Source organism: Mercenaria mercenaria, chromosome 17, assembly GCF_021730395.1.
Source record: "Mercenaria mercenaria strain notata chromosome 17, MADL_Memer_1, whole genome shotgun sequence".
NCBI classification, from domain to species: domain Eukaryota; kingdom Metazoa; phylum Mollusca; class Bivalvia; order Venerida; family Veneridae; genus Mercenaria; species Mercenaria mercenaria.
In genome coordinates this window covers 59,032,835-59,047,727 of record NC_069377.1, presented here as the reverse complement: position 1 = coordinate 59,047,727, position 14,893 = coordinate 59,032,835, and the positions used below count along the sequence as shown (strand labels likewise).

Sequence of the window (14,893 nt, the reverse complement as noted above, 5' to 3'; positions counted from 1 at the left end):
TATAACGCTAGCAAATCTGCAGTTATAGCTACTAAACAGAAACATCTAAGTGACAGAAACTGGAGATTAGGGCCAGATACAGTCACTCAAGAAATACAGCATGTCCACCTTGGTGTATTATATGATAATTTTCTGAATATAAGCAAAAATGTCACAGAAAGTTGTCAGAAAATTAAAAGTACATTCATGAGATTCTAGGTGGGGTACATCCTATATCAGCAAAACGTACATACAGTAGTGTTGTACTTCCAAAAGCTTTGTATGGATTTGAGCTCTGGTCTTGTCACACCAAAAATGACTTGTATAAACTAAAAGTTTCTCAGAGGTTCTGTATAAAATTTATGCAGGGGCTTTCTAGATCAACAAACAATGATGTATCTCTACACCTACTTGGGATTTTACCAATCGAGGCTGAGATAGATAAAAGAAAAATAACATTTTTATGTCAATTGTGTATGTTACATTCACAGTCAATTATAAAAATTGTGTTTGTAAACCGCCTTATAGCGTATTTAAACAAATCTAGCATGATTACGGGATTCATACCTGATATTTGTCGTTTGTGTAAGAAATAGAATCTGATGTCAGTTTTAAATACTTTTGTTACAATAGGTATTTTTCATTTTTCCATCGAAATACACATGGAAGGGAATGGTCGAAAATAATATACAAATCATTTTTCAGCATGAATTTTTAAGCATGTCTAGAAGACGTTTTAGTAATTCGTGACATATTTCGTCGTAACATTTGTATACAGTGGTATTTATCTGCTACTGATAGAACCTTTAACGGTTATTGAAGTATATGCAAGTTTCTGTTGAAATTATTGGCGCACTTTTTTCCCAAGTCTTACAATGTTGTTTGTTACAAATGTTATAAATCGACGGACAACCTAGTTAAACATCTTTTGTTTTTTTGTTCAGTGAACAGCGCCAGCAGAGAGCAACTTTGGTTACACTTCTCAATAAATTTTAAGCTATATACTGACCTAATACAGAAGCAGCCAGATAAACAATTGTTTCACATGTTATCTGGTATGTCTAGCTTTCATTCCACACAGAATCAATAAAATGTTTACAAATAGTCAGTAAAGCATTCTTGTATATGTACATGAAAAAGGACTGATCATTTTCTTTAATTATATTAGACAAAAATGTATTTAAGTACATTGATAGTAACTGTCTCCAACGGTGTGGATAATCAACGTAAGTATTGTACTTGAATCTCATATACATTGAGAATTTTCTGCCATTTCTTTGTCATCCCCTATCAAACTTGTGTTTCGTTTCGGCAAGTTGTAGGACTCGTGACATCTCAATAATTATTTGAAAACTATAACAGCTTGTTGTTGTTTTTTTTTAAATAATTTGTCTAATATAATATAAATTGTCAATATGTATGTAATGTAATGTAATTGTTTGCTAATACTTTGTCAATATGTGTTCTGTTTTGTTTTTTTATATAATGCTATGCATATTGTATAATTTTATATTTATGTGCTATATTCTCCCTATGAGGAGGCAATGAAGATATCTATCTTGCTTCATATGGATGAAAAATGCCAACGATTATCTCAAATAGCCATTTAGGTGATTACGATGAAATGAAAACTTTAAGGTATATAGCTATTTAAAGAAAAACACAGTTGCTATACAGTATGTAAACATAAAATAAACATCCTTATCTGTATGGTATTAAACAGTGTTACAGTAAAGATAGTCCATACTTAATAAATGTATTCATAACCACAGTTTTATTTTACAAATGACTCTTACAATGTTATGTCATTAAATGAAATATTCAGCTGCGCATGCACTGTTAGTTTTTTTTATATTTTAGTAATGTCAAATGCATTTCTACATTTAAAGCTTAATTGCTAATGACAAAAGTGTTGACCGTTTTATCACTTTTTAACTGATTTCTGCTAAAATGTTAGACGATATCATTGACACTTCACAAAGTGAAGTTCTAAAGAACACCCAAGCGGTAGTTTTAAAGTGTTTTAAAAATTTAAAACTTCACGATTAATTTAAAATTTATAATCAAAAAACGGGTTTGATGGGGTATATTTTTTTTTGTAAAATTTAGTAATTTTGGACATGAAAAGTTTTTTTTGTTTTTGGTTTTTTTGTCCTTATATTTAGAAAGGTTGCTATAAAACTCTCAAGTTATCTTAGTTAGTGTAAATGCAACACTATTCGAAATACTGATGTTCCCGATTTTTAGCATCGGAAAAATACATGTTAAGGCATAAAATTGCAATTTATTAAAATAGCGTAAAATTTCAAGGCATTTAACCAAATGATTAAAATCTAATTGTATGTATGCATGAATTGGATTTATTCTATTTTACTTATGATAAAGATACACAAAGCCAAAGTAGGAGTAAGAATACTTACTATAATATAGAAATGCAAATTTTAAGCAAATGACTACATTTGAGCCGCGCCATGAGAAAACCAACATAGTGGCTTTGCGACCAGCATGGATCCAGACCAGCCTGCGCATCCGCGCAGTCTGGTCAGGATCCATGTTGTTCGCTAACGGGTTCTCTAATTGTAGTAGGCTTTGAAAGCGAATAGCATGGATCCTGACCAGACTGCGCGGATGCGCAGGCTGGTCTGAATCCTTGCTGGTCGCATACCCACTATGTTGGTTTTCTCATGGCGCGGCCCATTTCATTTTGCTGTACCTCTCACAAGATTCTAACATTACCATTGGTAAAATGTTGGAAACATGTTGGTGACCTCTTACAATTCTGTGGCGGGTCAGTATCTTTTCATATTAGGTTAGGCTAAAAGGTGGCCACTAAAACATATCAGTTATTGAGTTTGTTAAAGACCCTCCCTCCACAGTAAAGTGTAGGGTTAGTATGATAAATACGGGGGCACGGCTGACGCCTTGGCACCCTCCCCAAATCCCCCTGCCTCTCGCATTTATCAGATTGACCGCACATCTTTCCTTGGATGATCATTAACATATTCAATAATTCATATTATTATGCAGGTCTTCACACACCGCTAGTTAAAACATGTCATTAGAGTTTTCTGCATTTAAAATAAATTCTTTATGACAAATTAGTTTCGCAAAAGGTTACAATTATTTACAGTGTAGTAATCCCGGGATTCAACTTTTTTTTTATATATTTATTGTCCAACTCTAATTCAGATTGACGTATCTGAGATTGATCTAGGCAGTACAATTGATCCAGCATTTATTTCTGAGATCTCAGTGATGTCTCAATCAACAACAGATTCTAATTATACCATGCAGTATTCAGAAGATGCTTGCTTAAATGCAAGTGGAAATATGAAAGATTTATCAAGTGATGGTGCATCGCCTACGGTAAGAAGTTATTTTATAGTCTAACATAGCGATTGTATCTAACGCCACTACAACAATATTTCAATTGAAAAATTGAAGGGCTAATTGTATATCTCAAAGCAGCAAGATTTCAACATAGTGATAAGCGATTTTAAATTTGGAGAATTTTGTCAGCGACACAAACGTGTTGCCTTTTTTTTTTTTTTTTTTTTTTTTTTTTTTTTTTTTGCAAACTTTGTATGCTAGAGAACGTTTGCATAGTATTAACAGATGTTCCGCAAGGTAAATGCGGTGCCAAACGCCACGGATTAGGTACATTTGTAATGACAAGGTGCATGTCTTTAAACGTGTAATAACATCTTTCGACTATAAGATAGAATAAACATTTTATATCGCTTTTAGTGCCAAAGATTCTGTTCGAAAACTAACTCCATAAATGTCAATGGAGTTCATCTTAGGGGGCTGGACGTACGGCGGTATGCGGTGAGAATTAAGTGAGTAAAATTTTCGCTGTAACAAAAGTGGCCCTATCTTAAGCCGAAAAGCCCATATGAAAAAGCTTTTATAGCATACAGAGAAGTGTCAGATTTAAAAGGGAAAATGTCAAAACTCAAAACATTTATTTGTAAACATTGCACTCGAGCCTAAAACCTTCTATTGAACTTTTTATGTATTTATAGTTATTCGCAGCAGTGACACATTTATTTTCTGAAATACAAATCAAAATCCCACTTACTGGTCAATACTTCCTTTAGCGCATGTACTTTCGGTTTAGAATACGGCCGTATTTGTTACAGCGCAACAGTTTGCTTACTTAATCCTTATAGCATACCACAATACGCCCCACCCACTCCATGTAATATTTTAATATGAATGAGTATATATATGTAACCCGTTGATTTTCGGCATTGCTTACAAACAGTAAGTTAGATACCGGTATATTCATATTTTGTATCAACCTGGCCTCTATACTTTTACCGACTTATTTGCCGATGTTCCAACCACTTTATGAATAGCATGCTCAATGAGGTATGATTAACTTGTAAGTTTTCTCTTGTTTACTTTCATACGTGATATGATTATTTATAATCAGAAATGTAATTCAGAGCCAAAATGTCGCATTAAAATTGCAGCTCAGCAAAACACAATTTCAGTATATAAACGTGAAAAAGTTGTAATATCCTTTCCAATTTATTAAATCAGCAGTATGTTTTTATGCTTTTAGGTATTCCCAACCAGTGGAGTAACTGAAGTTGATATACTTAAGGTTCGATGTGTGCATATCATATTTAGTGAGGCTCTTTCTGATGTCACTGTGGAACTATGGGGACCTGACGGTTGTATTTTTCTCTTGCCTTAAACAATTTAACGTCAACAATCATGACGTCAAGTTTCTATAATGATTCACGCTTACGGAGCACGAACCAAAATATGCAATCATATGCATTCGCGAACAAACAATTATAGACATACAACTCAAAAGTATCAGACTGTTTTCTGATCAGATAATGTATTCAAAAGCAGTTATCTAACAAATGCTTGAATTGTTAATGTGCACTGTCAAACTATTTTTATATAAAGTATGCCTGTCCACGTCTATTGCTGAAACGCAATAAAAGATACATAGAGAAATCAAATATAGATTAGTAACTTTGTTTGTATGGCCAGTTATCAGCCTTTTATATCCGCTGTGCAATAAAAATTGTTTTTTTTATTAGTACATAATATAAAAGTAAAATTGTTACAGTCTAAAAATACCATTTTAGTCATTATCATTGCAGACGATCATAACAATAAGGCATTGCATATCTAGATTGTAGAACTTCTATTAATATTTTCTATTTGCGATAATTCAAGTATATTTGGATTTGAATATGTTTTAGTAGATGCTTTTCTGTGAGTGTATACAATAAATGTACAAAATGATATCTATTTTGCACAACCGTTATATCTCTTCAGGATATTCCTAAAATAGTAAAAACGGATGTCTTCATTTCGTATTATTAAAACATCTAAACAATTTTCATACAACACGACGTTTAGACATTTTGAAATAAATACAGCAAGGATTATCGTTAAAATATTTTTGCTATCCTTGTAAATATTGATATTTTAGTCAATGCACAACAACCCGAATAAATTTCTCTAAAAGATCAAAGGTAAGGTAAGACTTCTCGGAAGCACAGAGCACTACAAACACAGAGCAACGCATTTGCAAAGTAGGTCCACAATAAAAATAAGCTGTAACGGAAAAATAGTACAGATTACGGGTTGCTTCAACAATCCAACAAGTGCATTTTAATTTTATGAAAAAAGGGGAGATGAAGGGGTAGGGGGTAGAAGGGGGATGGGGTATAAGGGAAAGTGGAACAAGGATGAATATTCAAAAGGACGTTCCTTAATCAGAGTTACCCTACAACGTAAACCACAGCAGCGCAGACACTCACGTACAAAAGACAAACACACACACACACATATACATAAACATACAAGTAAGATGTAACAATACTATAGGGCACCGCACAAGACACACAGTCGCACAAGCACACCCACGCGCACATATAAGCAGGAAAAATAATCGGGCATCGTCTAAGGATTCCGGAGGCAAAATTAAGGTGGTCACGATAACTTACAAATAGTAAAAGGAGAGGGAATGCAAAAGCAAGGGAGCGCAAATGCAAGGGGGAAGGATGGGAGGGGGGCGATAGGAGGAAGGAGGAGAAAGAGAAAAGGAACGCTAACAACAAACAAGACAAAATGAAAGACGGACAGAAAAAAAGTTGAAAATAGGGGCACCGCCATGGAAAAATATTTAATCTACGTACTTTTCTTCACCCAATAACCAATACTACTGCAATGACATCACATTTTGTAGCATTTCGTAACATATCTGTAATCTGGTTTATGGAATATCCTGAGTCAATAGGTGCCCCTATTTCTAACATGTTTTCTGTCTGTCTCGAATTTTGTGTTGCGTATTTATTGTTTGCGTTTCTTTCCTCTATCTCCTCACTACTCCATCACCCCCTCTCATCCTTTCCCATTGCATTTGCGCTCCCTTGCATTTGCATCCCCTCTCCTTTTACTATGAGTAAGTTATCGTTCAGACCATAATTTTGGCCGCCGGTCGTCCGTAGGCGGTGCCCGACTGTTGTCTTTACCTGCTTGTTTGTGTGTGCGTGCATGCGTGTGCGTGTGTGTGTGTCTTGGGTGGTGCCCCACAATGTTGTTTTTTCTTACTTGTGTGTATGTTAGTTGTGTATGCGTGTTTGTTTATTGTACATTGATGTCTGCGCTGCTGTGGTTTACGTTGTAGGGTCACTGCGTTTGAGGAATGTGGCTTTCCCTTTGGAATATTCATTCTTGCTCCACTTTCCCCAACATCCGTCCCTTTTGTCTACCCCTTACAACCCCCACTCCCATCTTTCTGTATTTTGAGTATAATTAAAATGTTCTTGTTGGATTTTTGGTTGGAGCAACCCGACTCAATATTTTTCCGTTACAGCATCTTTTTGTTGTGGGCCTACTTTGCGATGCATGGCTCTATGGCTGCGTTTGGGGTGTTCTGTGCTTCCGGGAAATTGCCCTTACCTGTAATCTTTCCTAACTTTACAGACTATACTAAATGTTTTTTACTTTATATCATTGAATTCCTTAGTATGTCCTAATCTTTTGAAGATATTTTTATAGTTTTCTACACGTTCAACATTTATTTTAAAGTACTTGCTTATTTTCTCCATTTGATTTATTTACAAGTTGCCAACCTACTACTAATGCATTCAAGCTAATGTCTGATCTCATTTATATCTGTTGACACGTAAGACAACATTTTGTCAAGTGAGTCCAAATTACCGTTTTCTCTTGTAAATCAATAAATAAAAGTTCACATTTTCCCAGTCCTGCCATACAATAACGAAATACGTTTTTATTCAGACGTCGATTAGTTTCTTGCCCCATGTCATTTTCTTTTTTTGTGATAGGACGCACTGTTATTAGTAAAAGCATCATCAATAATATTTTGATATTCTTTGAATGAAAGAACTTTTTTATTTGTCAGTGAACAATTAATTTAGGGGAAAAGGATCTAAATGCATTCGAATGTCATATAATAGTAATAAAGTCTCTAAGCTTTGCATTTCAGGATCAAAGTCGTTTTCATAAACATTCAATAAATATTAATGTACAAACATTTTTGTTCATAAAAATTCATAACGGCATAAAGGAGACTTAAAAAACACATTCACATACAGAAGTGACTAAAAGAAAAAAGAAATATTGTTATAATTATTATATTTCAATAAAGCCTGAAAGCATACGTTTTACAAATTATGTTAAATTGTGACACTGACGTTTTATTTGAAATAATGGTACAAATATTCGTAACAGAGTTGGGATTGATTGTTTTTATAATATCAACCATTACGTTATCACTTCTAACGTAATTAATTTTGCGAAAGATCCTCTTGCTAAAGATATTTAATGTTCAAATATTAAATCTGAAAAATGGGCATTTATTACACAGTATCTATGTAAGCACGTAATAAAATGTTTTTCTTTATAAATAGTACTGCGTGGTAGATTAAAAATAGAAAACATTTCATAAATGTTTAGCTAGCCACACTATATACAATTATAGCAACACTAAGACTCTCGCCGGTTCTTTTTTCAACACATACAGCTCCACATGCACAATAATCCAGCATATATTGCCAAGTAAAATATATAGGAGTTTTTTTAACATTAAAATCAATATCTAATGATACAATAGTTTATTGAAAGGTCATAACTTGATATCTATCAGATATTTTCTCTTGGTGCATTTAACTAAGTTTTAGTCAGTTACTATAAATAGTTAAACAGTTATACACTAAAAATTTGTAAAACATCTCCTCGGAAAAGTAGCACAATAATAGCAGCATGTAAAAATAATTGAGAAGCTATGAAAAGACTCCTCATGTTAACAAGTACCAGTCTAAGCGGAATTCTGTTTTAAAATAACTGAATGGACTCCATGATACCAAAGATTAAAATATAATAGCAACACTGAGTTCATTTCTAAGTACAGGTCAACCATTTACGACCTCAACACGGCATATAAACGTCACTGCTAAAATAGTTGAATAAATCCATACAATGCAATTTAGCAAACTCATGGCAGATTCGTTGACTCAGATGTTCATGAGCTGTTATGAAAAGTGCAAAACCCTTCACGCCGCCGACACCTGTTTAAATTAAAGAGCAGTTAATAATCTGCAATTGAAGTACAATAATTAACAACAACATTTACCAAAACCATGCTCTGAATAAATCATCAACAAATGTTGAAATGACAAATATGAGAAAAATATATTTAGTAATTATTTTTCTTATTACTTTTTACCAGGAAACAATTCTTATTATGTAAGTACTATTTTGCAGTGACATCTGAGCACATTGAAGCTTCAGCATTAGTTATCAGGGGAAAAACAGAAGTTCCAGGTTTTTACAATTGATTTGTTTCATTACTACATCTGCAATGTATAGTTAAATCTATAGGTATCTGATGTTTCGGAAGCCTTTTACATCTGTTTCCTTCCATCGTTAAAAAGTACTAGAAATATATAGCCAAATCTAAAATTAGCTGTTCTAGAAGCATGTTACAGTTGTTCCCCTTCAATTATGAAAAATGAATGGAAAATATAGATAAATCTTGACTATAAGTAGATGTTTTGGAAGCATTAAACACATCCAAGCAAGATTACATCAGACTCCGTAAATCTTCGTAGTTAACTGTTAATGCGATTCCCGTTTAAGCTGATATACAGATTTAATACGTAGAAGATTATTCATAAAAGACTTACAGACATTCTTATTTTCTTATTAATCAAAGATGTTTGTAGTTTAAATTTTAGACTTGATATGAACAGAAACTATTGCATTTCCAGTAACAACTTCATCTACAAGTACAACGTCAACAAGTACAACAACAACAAGCACAACATCAACTGTTACTTCTCCGTCCTCATCAACATCAACAACGTCAACAACCACAGCTTCGTACACGAATGCGTCGACATCCTCTTCCAGTGCAGTAACGACAACTACAACAAGTACCGAACAAATTTCGGAATCGCCCTGCATTTGTCCTTGTAATATTACACAATTAAATCTCACGGACGAACAATTACAGGTATGAAAACAACAAATTAGCTGTTACTTACTAATAGGTATAATTTATAATATATAATTCCTTCCCATAGAATATAAATATGATCCACTTATCCATTACAACAATATAAAATGTCGTAGGTATAAAATTAATTGCAGGGACATATGTACATTAACTAAAACGAATAGCTTTATTACATTCTAATTATTATATCATATATCAAGAAAATGCGTTTAATTCGTATTTACAAGTCCCGTTTTTTATTATAGATAAATTCTCCACACTATGTCTTTTTGGAGTATGAACAACATGAAATCTTAATTCTCTCTGTTTTACATCAGATTAAGGTTTTAGGAAAGTTTTCTGTACAATTTACCAACTATATATGTGCATTTGTGTAGAACATGCATAAAATTTGAATGAGTTATCTCTTCTGAAAAATATATGAAATCTGAAAAATGACAAAAATTAGGCTCAGATTTTGTTTTGGTCTGAAACCACTTCTATTTACCATTGCTTAATATAAGGAAAGCTTATATAAAAAGTTTTAAGATTAATATGTTGAAGGAAACAATTTTCAGCTTTTGAAACGAATGCAATACGTTTTTTAAAAAGTTTTCACATTTATAAACAAATTTGGAGATTCAGTGGTACTACCAGTTATATTTCTTAATGTGAATAACAATAGAAACAGGCGTCAAGAATTAGTTTGATTGTCTTATACCCTTTTTCATTTCAAAATATTTTGCTTTTTCTTTAAGGTCAAGATTATAGAAATGCAACGCCTTCTTGCGGTGAACGTGTCAACACTGTCAGCCACAATTCGAAAGTTGACAAGTGCTGGCGATACACGGGTATCTGCTGTAAGCATTGGTTATGTAGGCGTTGGTATACTTGCGATTGTACTATTGGCAGTAGTTCTTATAGACGCCAATGTGCTTCTCAGGGACATAAGGAACCTGTTTGATAACGTAAGGACAAGATTTTATGCAGATGGTGATGGGCATTAACATATACAACAGAATTTCCTGATATATGATGGCTTTTACGTTTTGGGCGATTATGCTGCAGAAAAAAATGCTTTTGTAAATTTGTAAGTGATAAAAGTTAAAAAGATTACCAGTCAGATTATAGATAATAACAGAATATATTTTGTTTATAATTACATTTTTTTTTGCATTTTTCGAAGTAGATTATAACATTTATAAACTTCACAAATAGTATTTCATGGAAATTAAAAATACAATACTTATATTGTAATAATAACAGTTTCAGGGCAATAAATAAAGCTTTCTAATTGACATCTTGTTTCTGTCCCAGCAACAAAGTAATGAGTAGAAAAAAAATACGTTATTAAAATTATATTTCAAATAAGGAACTTGAGATAATAGTTTACGTTCATATCGTTTGTGGAAAAAGTCCTTTGAATGATTCTAATCCAGTACTGTTCAAATTAATTCGTATTGATTCGGACGGGCGTGGCCACTTCCTGAAATAGAACCTTTGAAAAATCACTAGACACTAAGTGCATGCCCGGTTTTTGAATATTTGCACACTTTTATCTCTCTTTGGTCAAATTTCACAAAAACAGTGGTTAAAATAAATTCATTCAAATTTGTCGTAAAGCTCATTTCCATATGTAGAAATATTTTTAAACAACATTCTCACCAGTCCGACATTGAAATTATTTCATAAGGAAATATTTCTACCTAAGAGTGTTCAAATTATTCTAATTTGTCAAAACGATGATTGGGAGGTTTCTATTCCATATTTCTAAACAGCATAAATATTAACAAGAATATTTTTTAAAAATATATTCGGCGTTGGTGGGGATTGAATGTGAAATGCATTACTTCTAGACTTCACGACAGAATATTCCTTTGCAACTGCATTTCTTCTGACACTTCTCGGCAGATATACCAACATATAGACCACATTTTTTAAGTTATATCAAACACTTTTAAATTAATTTAATCATTCGTTGGAAATCAATCCGCAAATACAATACAGAGATAGCCGAGCTCAACTTGACGGTCAACTACCGTATACATAAATAGTACAGATTTGGAGTACTAATAACCAATCATTATTCAGGTAACACTCCAGTATTACGAATTTTTGTGCTTTTCCGATAATCGTCATTAAAGACAGAATCTCCAGTTTCTTGAAATGTAATGGAAATTTTTATGGAACAGTAAATTTTTTTGAGTCAATTAAATAAGTATACATGTATTCATTTATGTCAAGTCCCGCGTGTTTTTCTTTTCTTTCTTTCTTTTCTTTTTTTTTTCTTTTGCTTGAAGAATTATAATTTACAACTTTTGTTGGTTCTTTAAGTAAGTCAAAAGTTGGCATAGACAGCTACGCCGAAAATTGCCTGTGAAGAGACTGAAAATTATTTTACGTAAGTGTTCGTTGGGTGAATTTCCATCAACAGTGTTTAAATTATTTAAAGTGTCAAAATGCATGGCTACCAGAGCTGAAAATAGGAAAATGATCAAGTATCTTCTTAACCGTTGTCTAATTTGAAAATAACTTCACAGAAATGTTCTTTGAATATTCCTTCATGTTAGTTATCTTACCAATTTTGATTTGTCAAAAGTAGGGCCACAGGAAGGTTAGTCAACTTCTTCCTTTATGTACTAGGGAAAACTTATATTTTTTCTCCTCGGATTCTGCAGTCGAATTTCTGAAGTTATCTGGAAGAAACGATTCTTACATAGTCTATATCGGAATTGTACCCTGTATGAACTGCGAACCTTTGTAAGCGAGGTACAGCCATGATGACTCTTTGACTTTACAATTTACTTCTTTCATTTTAACTTACTTCTTAGAATCAAACTTTGTTTCACCAGAGTGTAATACTATTATAGCCAATACACATGTTGATTAATGGGCTAAATATTATATAGAACATTTCTAGGCTGTAATTAGAAATTTTAGCAATGATTTATATAGTCTCTTATAATTCCTATGAAGGAGTGGCTTAGTGATATGTTAATGGTTTTATTATATATTGTATTGTACACAAAGATGAGACGTTAATCAAATATGAGTTGAGTTGAGTTGACTCACAATGATGCGATGCAGTTTATGAATAGATATATAGATTATATATCAGAAATCAGAAGTCAGTATCATTCAAGGTAATATCTTTTGAGCATGATATCAAGTACATTTTGTATCACCTTTTATTGAAGCCGCAAATTTACATTTAACAGAATTTCCTATATATTCTATAGAACCGATTGTTTCTCAAAACAATAATTTCAAGAAAGTCATTTTTTACAATATGATTAGAGTTTCCGTCTTTACTTATTAATATGGGCTAGATCGGAAGAAATTGTGTTTTTTTTTCGGATCATAGACGCATTTTGACAGCATTCTATACATAGAGCTTGAAGCACTCTTTCCGTCTCAGTGCTAAAGCGCTACCGTAGTGTACACAATGGTTATGACAGTATTTATTTAGGGTCGAGTAACGTAAATGGCGAATAAAATACTTTTTCATGAAATCAGCACGTGACACTTCAAACGGAAACATCCTAAATCCTGGGCGTGGACAACAGCGATACATGTGAGACAATAAGAAAATGCAAAGCTGCGAAATGTCTTATTCATATTGCAATTTGTATAACTTTTATATAACTTGTGATTTCCATGCATAATTCTTCCGAAATAGGACTTAGGCCTAAAACAAAATTGTTTGTTTCTGGTATTCCGACCTACCCTAAATTTTTGGCCCGACCCTAAATGTTTTTATGTTATCAAAATATTTAAGAAAGTCATATAAAACAGTCTAATATTGTTTGCGCTTTTGAAAAGGTTTAAGCACATTGTTATTTTGAATTTACCGACGGTATAAGAGATTTTTCATGGCCTTTCATGATTAACCTCGTATAACGTTGGATATTCAAAATTACAGTATAATCAACCCAATTTTGTGAGACAGAAAAGATTGTATTGACCTTCGTGATTCAGAAAACTTCTTGTGGCTTCATTCATTAAGAAAATAATGTATTTCCTTGGATATGCCGACCTATCTTAGAACGTGCATGCCCGCATAAACGAGAAATCCCCTAATTAGGTATATTCACTGTGATTTTTATGCCCCCACTTTGGGGGGGGGGGAGGAGGGGCATATAGATTTGCCCTTGTCCATCCGTCCGTCCGTCCTTCCGAGAATGTTGTGTCGCGCCTAGCCCCAAAAGTATTTGACGTAGAGACACAAAATTTTACAGGAATGTTGGTCAGCATTAGTAGTTGTGCACCTGGTGTTTCGCGTCCGGATTCATTCAGTCGTGTAGGAGTTATGTCCCCTGACTTTGTAAAAATTGGTCATTTTAGTGTTGTGTCGCGCCTAGCTCCAAAAGTATTTGACGTAGAGTCACTAAACTTTACAGAATGTTGGTCAGCATGTGTAGTTGTGCACCTGGGGTTTCGCGTCCGGATTCATTCGGTCGTGTAGGAGTTATGGCCCCTGACTTAGTAAAAATTGGTCATTTTAATGTGTGTGTCGCGCGTAGCTCCAAAAGTATTTGACCTAGAGTCACCAAAGTTTACAGGAATGTTGCTCAGCATGTGCAGTTGTGCACCTGGGGTTTCGCGTCCGGATTTTAATGTTGTTTCGCGCGTAGCTCCAAAAGTATTTGACCTAGAGTCACCAAAGTTTACAGGAATGTTGGTCAGCATGTGCAGTTGTGCACCTGGGGTTTCGCGTCCGGATTCATTCAGTCGTGTAGGAGTTATGGCCCCTGACTTAGTTATTTGATCTGTGTCCTTTGTCTTGTAGTGGGGTCATCTGTGTCCCATGGACACATTTCTAGCTTTTAAAGATATACTGACATTTCACTAAATATTTTATCATTGCCAAGTTACCACACAACATTAAATTGTAACCACAAAATGAATATAATTACCTGTGTGTATAAACAGTACACACGCCTTGTGTATCAGGTAAAAGATAGTACACAATAAATGCACGACTAACCACATAACATAGATGATATTTGTTTTGTTTCAGTGTAAGACTGAAATATCTTTCACGAGTGAACACCAGATGCAATATTTTCACAAGTTGTATTGCTCATAGCTTGAGCTAAGCGGACGTGCTAAAACAAATGGTTGCAACTACATGGCATTTAGCTGTGTGTGCAACTAGTTTTTACATTTAGCCAATTTAGATGCATTTTTGATTTTTTGGTGTTACTAATAGTGATAGGTTCTCAAAGAAAAGTTTGTAAAAGCTTATTTTTCAGCGTAGTTGTATAACATGAATTTTGACCTACATTCTATAGTAATCGGGGCACGGAACATGTGCGCGCTGAAAAGATAAACCATTTGTTACTAAGTCTTGAATAACATTGAATATCAGAAAGCACATATTAAACAGAGGACAGTTAGTAGTTTTGTTACCCAAAA

General features: G+C 33.6%; 1 long non-coding RNA gene across 1 annotated transcript; it reads left to right on the top strand.

The window, feature by feature from the left end:
• The first annotated feature begins 4,548 nt into the window (after positions 1-4,548).
• LOC123535684 (uncharacterized) lies at positions 4,549-9,479 on the top strand. The gene is made up of 3 exons (XR_008368153.1): positions 4,549-4,661; positions 8,743-8,802; positions 9,249-9,479. It is a non-coding gene; the product is annotated as an uncharacterized LOC123535684 (long non-coding RNA).
• Positions 9,480-14,893: the final 5,414 nt, after the last annotated feature.